The following is a 7,645-nucleotide window of genomic DNA, read 5'->3' on the forward strand; positions in this document are numbered from 1 at the left end:
AATGCATAGTCAAATCATTTGAACACAACTACCCTATCCCTAGTTAAGATTAAGGGTTTTTTAATTCCGAAAGTAACACCAACTTCTAGGCTCAAAGTGGTTGACTAGGGATTAACTCCTTAACTCCTTAGTGTTTGGGAATTTAAACAATGCCTTACATCATCAGCAAAGGTTTATTTGAAAGCATACCGTAATAATTTTGGGTATTTCGTTTCATCATAAAACAATAGTTTGATAAAGATAAGTGAATGGGAGAAGTATTGATGTATTTTTATATTTTTTATATAAGAGATAAAATGAGTGAATACGAAATGGTTGATTCAAAAAATGCATGATCAATTCATTAATATTACGATCAAAAAACAATAATGTTTAAAAGCACATAAGTTCCCAACATGCAAGGAAATTACAAATAAAATGTTGAAATAGCCAAATGATCGGAAATGTTGAGGATAAAATCTCATGCTTGATTTACTGGCTCTGGGAAGTGCTTCTTGAAGTCCCCACACTCGTTCGGATAAGGGATCCGTTCACCATACAAAGGCCCTTTTCTGAAAGTCAACCGCCCATTGTCGATCAGCTCTTGCACCTTTTCTTTGAAGACTTTACATTCCTCGATTGAGTGTCCCACTACTCCATCATGAAACTCACATATGTTATTTGGGTTGTACCAAGGAGGAAATGGAAATTTCAAGGGTCTAGTCTCTCTAGGAGTCATTGACGAGGTTTGGCCAGATAAGACCATACTTGACCATATGTCATTGGGATTAGGTCAAACTGGAGAGTATTTCCTTCCTAGTTATTTGGAGGCTTGCGCTGATTTTGATGTCGATGTTAAGTATTTGGATTCCGAGGTTGCTGATTCTGATGCCGATGTTAATTATTTGGATTCCGAGGTTGTTGATTCTGATGTCGATGCTAACGCAAAATCTTTGTCGGCTGGTTTTGTGGTCTAGGTCGCGGTTGCTGGTACTGAGGACCAAGAAGTAATGGTTGCTGGCATTGAAAAGTTCTTGCATACGCATATTGATAATAAAGCACCAGAGATGGAGCTTGATAAGCTTGGTGAGTTTCCTAGATTATATCGGTTTCATCCTCCTCTTACTCTTAGAAATTTCTAAGGGACCCACTCTCACTAGTCTGGCTACTCTAGGCGCCTTGGATTTTTCCACTTTTGAGGTTGCTCTCTACGCGTCCTCCAATTATCACCAGGTCAGAGAAGTCGGATGACACATTACCTATCATCATTTCAAAGTATGGGCCTTGTAGGGTGTCCATAAACATGTCAGCTAATCAACTCTCTCCATCTTTGGGCGTACTCTTTGAGTGATATTTTACAATTGAGTACGATTCAAAGCCATGTTCATGCTGTATCGGTAATGCGTTAGGAATGCCTTAGCCAAGTCTTTTTAGATGTGGACATGGATTCACTTTAGTTTCATATACCATTCCAATTACGCCTCACTGAGACTGTCTTGAAAATAATGGATGAGAAACTTCTCGTTGCGAGAGTACCCGACCATCTTTCGATATCCATAAATGGGCCTTTAAAAAAAACCTTTGTACATATCGAATTTCAGTGTCTTAAACTTTGGAGGAATTACCATGTCTGGCACTAAGCACATGTCTATATCATCTCGACCCAAAGCATCATGCCCTTCTATCACTTTAAGTATTTCATCCAGCACATGGCATCTTTCTGCAAACTCAATTGTGTGTGGTCCTTTAGTATTCAACACCGGGTTTTCCCCTTAGGGATTTGGTGTGGAGAATTCAAACCTATGATACTTAATAACATCATAAGGTGAGGTATGCCCATCTCGGACAATGGGATGCTCTCTTATAGAAGGGTCCTCAACTGGGATCCATACAGGCTAAGGTTGAGCATGACCATTTACTTGAGATGGAATGATGTTCTCAATATCTGCAGTTGGTTGAATGTCATCCTCTCTCTTTGCCAAAGCTATCATGGCCTCCACAAGTTGGTCCAAATTGTTTTTCATCAAGTGAACACCTCCCCTTAATGCAACCTAGTGTTGTTCCAACTGGTCCATGATCCTTCAAGAGTTTCTTCGAGTCTGATACAGGTGTCAAGGAATCAACTTGTGGATTATGGACAAGGGGAGGGATGAGTTTTTTGTTTGCAAAAATACGCATGCATGCTAATGAATGCAGATGCATGAAATTTTTCTCTTTTGGTATGCAAAAGAAATGCAATGCAATGCCATGCATGTTTTTTTTCTTAGGAAATATGGTTTCAAAGGTCTAGTCATGGATGCCGAATACTTCTAATTGATTTTCACATAAGGTTCTCACCAGCACAGGTCTAGGTTATGATAAAGGTTCCTAGAGTCATGGATCAAATATGAAAATATTTCCGCCTACGATAAATTACGTCTCGGACAACAAAATCCTTAAGAGGATCTCTTTTAAGTGAGGATTTTATGCCAACACTATGCATGGATACCAAACGAGATATACATCTCGCGACCAACATTATGCAACCATCGACTCCAGGGTTCTAGACACGGTTCCTAGAGTCATGGATCCAACATGAAAATATTGTCGCCTACAACTTACTTGTTGAACAACAATACCTCAAAGCGAATCTATTTTAAGTGAGGTTTTTGTGCCAAACCAACAAGGCATACATCTCGCAGGCCGACACTACATAACCATCATTTCTAGTAGGCCACAGGTTTATTGTTCTACAAAGGGTCTTAAAGTCACGAACCCAACATTAAAATATTTTCGCATACAACAAATTACTTGTCTGACAACAATACCCTTAAGAGGATATACTCTAAATGAGGTTTTCATGCTAACCCCACGAGACATATGTCTCGTAGGCCAACACTATGCACCCATTGTCATATCTTATGTTTCTTCCCAAGACTCTGGTGTAGATCCTTTCTCACAATGTGTTGGAGCAACCAGAGTATCCACCACAACACATGAGAACCATATAACAAATATATGATAACAGAGAATATCACATACGAGATAAAAGAGAAGAAGATAGAAGAAAGCAAATAAATAATGCTACCACTCATCATAAGGTTAACTAAACTAGGCTCAACTATCTAGACAGTTCCCATCAAATTTGCCAACTGTCGCGGTGCAAAAAAATCATGGTTGTTCGTACGCCCAAAATGATAATAGATTCATGACCAAAGTTTATTTATTCCAAAAAGAAAGGTAAAATATCGATAAAACCCCAAAAGAAAAGAGAAAATGGTCGTTGCAACATAATTTCTATTCGGGAGTGGGTTATGTGAGGGGAAGGTATTAGTGTAACGCCCCATACTACTTTCAAGAATACCGGTTGATCCCACAAACCATCACGGATCTTTTCAGCATGTTTTGTCCTCACTCATACGATTTCCGGGAAACTTCCCAGAAGATCACTCATCCAAATACTACTCCAAGTCAAGCACCCTTAACTATGGAGTTCTTATTTATTAGGCTACCGAAAATAATATGCATCTTTATGGTATAGTTAGTACCAATCAATCCTTATAAGCCCTCTTAAAGATTGATTTCATTAAAAATAAACATGATTTTATTGAAAATATGCATGATTTTATTGTGAAAATAAATTGGTGGAATTCTCGATCATTTAATTTTTATTGTTCATGCTCAAAACTAATTCAAAACTAAATTAAATTGAACAAATAAATAAGAAGTTCAAGAGTTAAAAAAATCAAGAAAAAGAGGTATGCATGAGTATGGGGTGTGCGAGTCATCTAAAAGAGTTGGGCCCAATGTTGATAAGACCATTAAACTAATTAAACTAAAAAGAACTAAAATAAGTTGCATAGAATCTAGGCCATCAGATGAATCAAAAGGCCTGGATCCAGCCTCAAGATATAATGAATTGGTTCATTGGATCATAATCCTATGGTCACAAAGTGAGGGGCTACGAGGGATTTGTAAAAGATCCCTCCATTCTAAATTCCAACCAACCATGTAGATGCTGAAACATGGTCCGAAATTATTAAAAATAAATAACAAATAAAATATCAATAAAAAGTCTTAACCCTCTCTCTCTCTCTCTCTCTCTCTCTCTCCATAATTTCATGATCCAGTAAAACGTAAAAAGAAAAGCCATAGGCAAATACATAAAACTCAAACCTCTATTTCTCTCACAGTGCCTCCTCTACACAAACTAAATAAAGTTAAACTCACAAACCAAAGAACACAAATGAAAACGAAGGTGAGAAAGTGAGAGATAACTAGTGGTGGTGAGCATTGTTTTCCACGGAGTGGGTCGCATGGTGTTGGTCCAAATGGATATTTCCTTCCTTTTCCTGGCAACGTCGAGTAGTGATTTACATTCCTTTTCTTCTGACAGTGATATTGGTGTATGGGTGGAAGAATCCGAATGTGGTTTTTCCTGTTTTGTCTTGTGTTGATTACAAAAAAGCAGAGTTTGAAAATTTTGGTAATGATGAATGTAAGTGAGAAGAAGATGATGAGTTATATGGATGTCTTTGTTGATCTACAATGGTCGAAGAAACATATTTGTGCTATATGATTTGAGTGCTTTGGTTTGTTTTTTTATAGATTTTGTTGTGTTTTCATTTTGTGAGAGAATCAATGGAGATAAGTTTTGAGAAGATGGTGAGTAACGTGAATGAGGTTTTTTGGTTAGTGTGTGGTTTGAAGAAGGGTTTTCCATAAGAGAAAGTGATGCACGAATGAGAGATATTGAGAATCGCGTCTAATAAAGGTTGGTGGCCGATTTTTGTTGGTGAGGCCAATGGTGGAAGTGGTGATGAAGTGTTGCTCACCGGCGAGGGGGTTCTGTTTAGTGTTCGAAACCGTTTGAATGAGTAAGAGATATATTCTTCCTTCTTGCTTTTGTTCGCTTTCTTTTCTTTATATCTTTTTTCTTTGTTCTCTTTTTTTTTATTTTTTTTATTTCTGAATGTGAGAGAGATGATGAGAGTGTCGCCTATGATCCCCCTTTCATTGCCAAAAGCGTTAAGCTTTTATAATATTTTTAGGGTTTGCAAGTTTAATTAAATGCCAACATTTCCCATAGGTCTAAATTTGTGACAAAACAAATTAGTGAAATAAAACCAACCAAAAATTAATAAATAAACTCAAATTTTTATTTTTACCTCAATTTATTTTTCTTAATAATTTTGAATTAAAAATGAAATAAATCGCTCAAAACGCATATGTGCAAACATGCAAAAAAACAAATGAAGGTACTAAAATAATCTACGTGCAACAAAGTTCTGTAAAACAGACAGTCGCATATCAAAAATTGAAGTTAAAAATACCCAGATGAATAGGCTCAAACTGATCAAAATGCGAACGCACAGAGATGCGAAAAAATAAAATCAACACACCAGAATAAACTACGCCTAATGTAGCTCAATAAAATATACAGTTGCAGGCCCAAACCTAAAAACATTGTCCACTGATTTTATGCATGGTTAAGAAATTGATTCAACCGATTTGTCTGTAAAATCAAAATTTTATTTTGAGTGTAACATAATTGATTTTATGGAAGTTTAAAAATGCCCTAGATAAAATTGGGGTATGACAGCTACCCATATTTAATTACCTTTAACCCGAGAGTATGAATGACGACAATCTTCGTATAGTCGTGGTGAAAGATGATTAAATACAAAGGACCCAAATTTTGTCCTTCAAATGAAATGAAATGAGAGGCAATAAAATGAAATAAGGATTGGTGAAATGCCTTTATTGATGAATGGAAATATAAGGTGGACTCACTAGGGATATAAATGATCATTTATTCCAATCGCTTACGCTGGTAGACTGATCGACAAGTGATATATGTTCTTTGAGAATTAAGAGGGAACAATCTTTTAAATAAGTTATGTTGGGGAAGCCCACTATCAAGGTTCCCAGTGGAAGATTCAAAAGAAACTCATTAGGGAGTCTACTGCCGAAAATCGTTAAGAGGTATCTGTTGTCGAGGTTTACATGGAAAATACCTACTGCCGAGTTTAACTAGGAAATCTTCTACCAAGATTAAATAGGGAATCTACTGTCAAGATTATGTGGGTAAATTCCTTCTATCGAGGTTTATTGGGAAATAAACTCTGAGATTAGCCAGAAAATCTATTGTCGAGATTCTGTTGAGAAAATACCTTCTGCCGAGATTTAATTAGAAACTTTTCTGCTGAAATGAACCATGGAATCTATTATCGATATTCTGTTGAAAAATACCTTCTGCCAAGGTTTAACTGGAAAATCTTCTACCGAGATTGACTAGGGAATCTACTGTCGAGATCCAACAATAAAAATACCTTATGCCAAGGTTTAACTGGGAAATCTTATACCGAGATTAACCATGGAGTCTACTGTTAAGATTCAACGAGAAAACTAACTTATGCCGAGGTTTAACTGGGAAATCTTCTATAGAGATTAACTAGGGAATCTACTGCTGAGATTCTGAGGAAAATACTTTCTGCCAAGGTTTTAACTAGGAAATTTACTACCTATATCTACCAGGGAATCTACTGCTCAGAGTCACTTTGAAAAGCGTAGAGTAGATGATTGATGGCAATAATGATTGTTTTCATATGTGCATGAAATATGGTTTATGTTATGTTTATGATTGAATATATTTTGTTGTGCATTTTGATTGATGCATGAAATGTTATGGTTACTTAGCGTAGTGCTCCACGCCTGTGGATATACTACACATGAAATTATGCATGAAATGTAATGATTGATCAATGCATGTATGTGTGTCAATTGGTATTGGACTTTCAGGGTAAACAAGTCTTAATTTTCTTTTGTTGAAAAGGTCAAGTGAAGCTAGGTTTTGGAATAATAATGGAGATTGAGCTAGGTGTCAAATTATAGAACACTTTAGCACTCGTATGATGTGAAGTCGAATAGAACACTTTAGCATTAAGTGAAGAAATAAGTATGTTCCTCGCTTTAAAAGCATATTAATCCTTTTTGGTTTCAGCATCATCCCAATCTTTTGGATGTTTAACAACATCGTCAGCACCCTTGGGAATAAATGGTCCCTCGGTGATGGCACACAATAAATTTTATTGAACTAATAACAATTGTACATACATGATCGACTTCCAATAAGTATAATTTTCTCCTTTAAAAACTAGTGTTTTATTATACACTCCCTTAAGATCGTCATCTCCCGACATACTCACAATCTTTTGGATGTCGATTAGACACAATCAAAAAAACAACTCTTGATGTCAATTGTTAGGTGTGAATATCGAAGTAGAAAAATGGTTTGGAGGGCTGAATAGACCCAGATTAAAATTCAACTGCCATTTTTCAAAATCAGAGTGTTTTCAAAAATGAATTGCGAGCGGAAGGTTTGATTCAAAAATGAAAATTATTCTATTCAAATATTGATCAAGCCAACATGAATCGTTTCATAAATATCAAAGATTAATATGATAAAAAACTTGGTATGGATTGATTCAATTGCGTAATTCACAAGAAGTGTTTACACAATGATTCAATAGATGGAGTTCTAAGGTAAATTTATTTTAGATTATTAATCACAGAATTAACTTAACCAGTTATCCAATTCCAACAAAACCTAATGTTTACGTAATAGATCACTATCAATGAAGAAACGATATAATACGATGGAATTCAAAAAATCTAAGCATGCAAA

Source organism: Lathyrus oleraceus, chromosome 6 (genome assembly GCF_024323335.1).
Source record: "Lathyrus oleraceus cultivar Zhongwan6 chromosome 6, CAAS_Psat_ZW6_1.0, whole genome shotgun sequence".
NCBI classification, from domain to species: domain Eukaryota; kingdom Viridiplantae; phylum Streptophyta; class Magnoliopsida; order Fabales; family Fabaceae; genus Lathyrus; species Lathyrus oleraceus.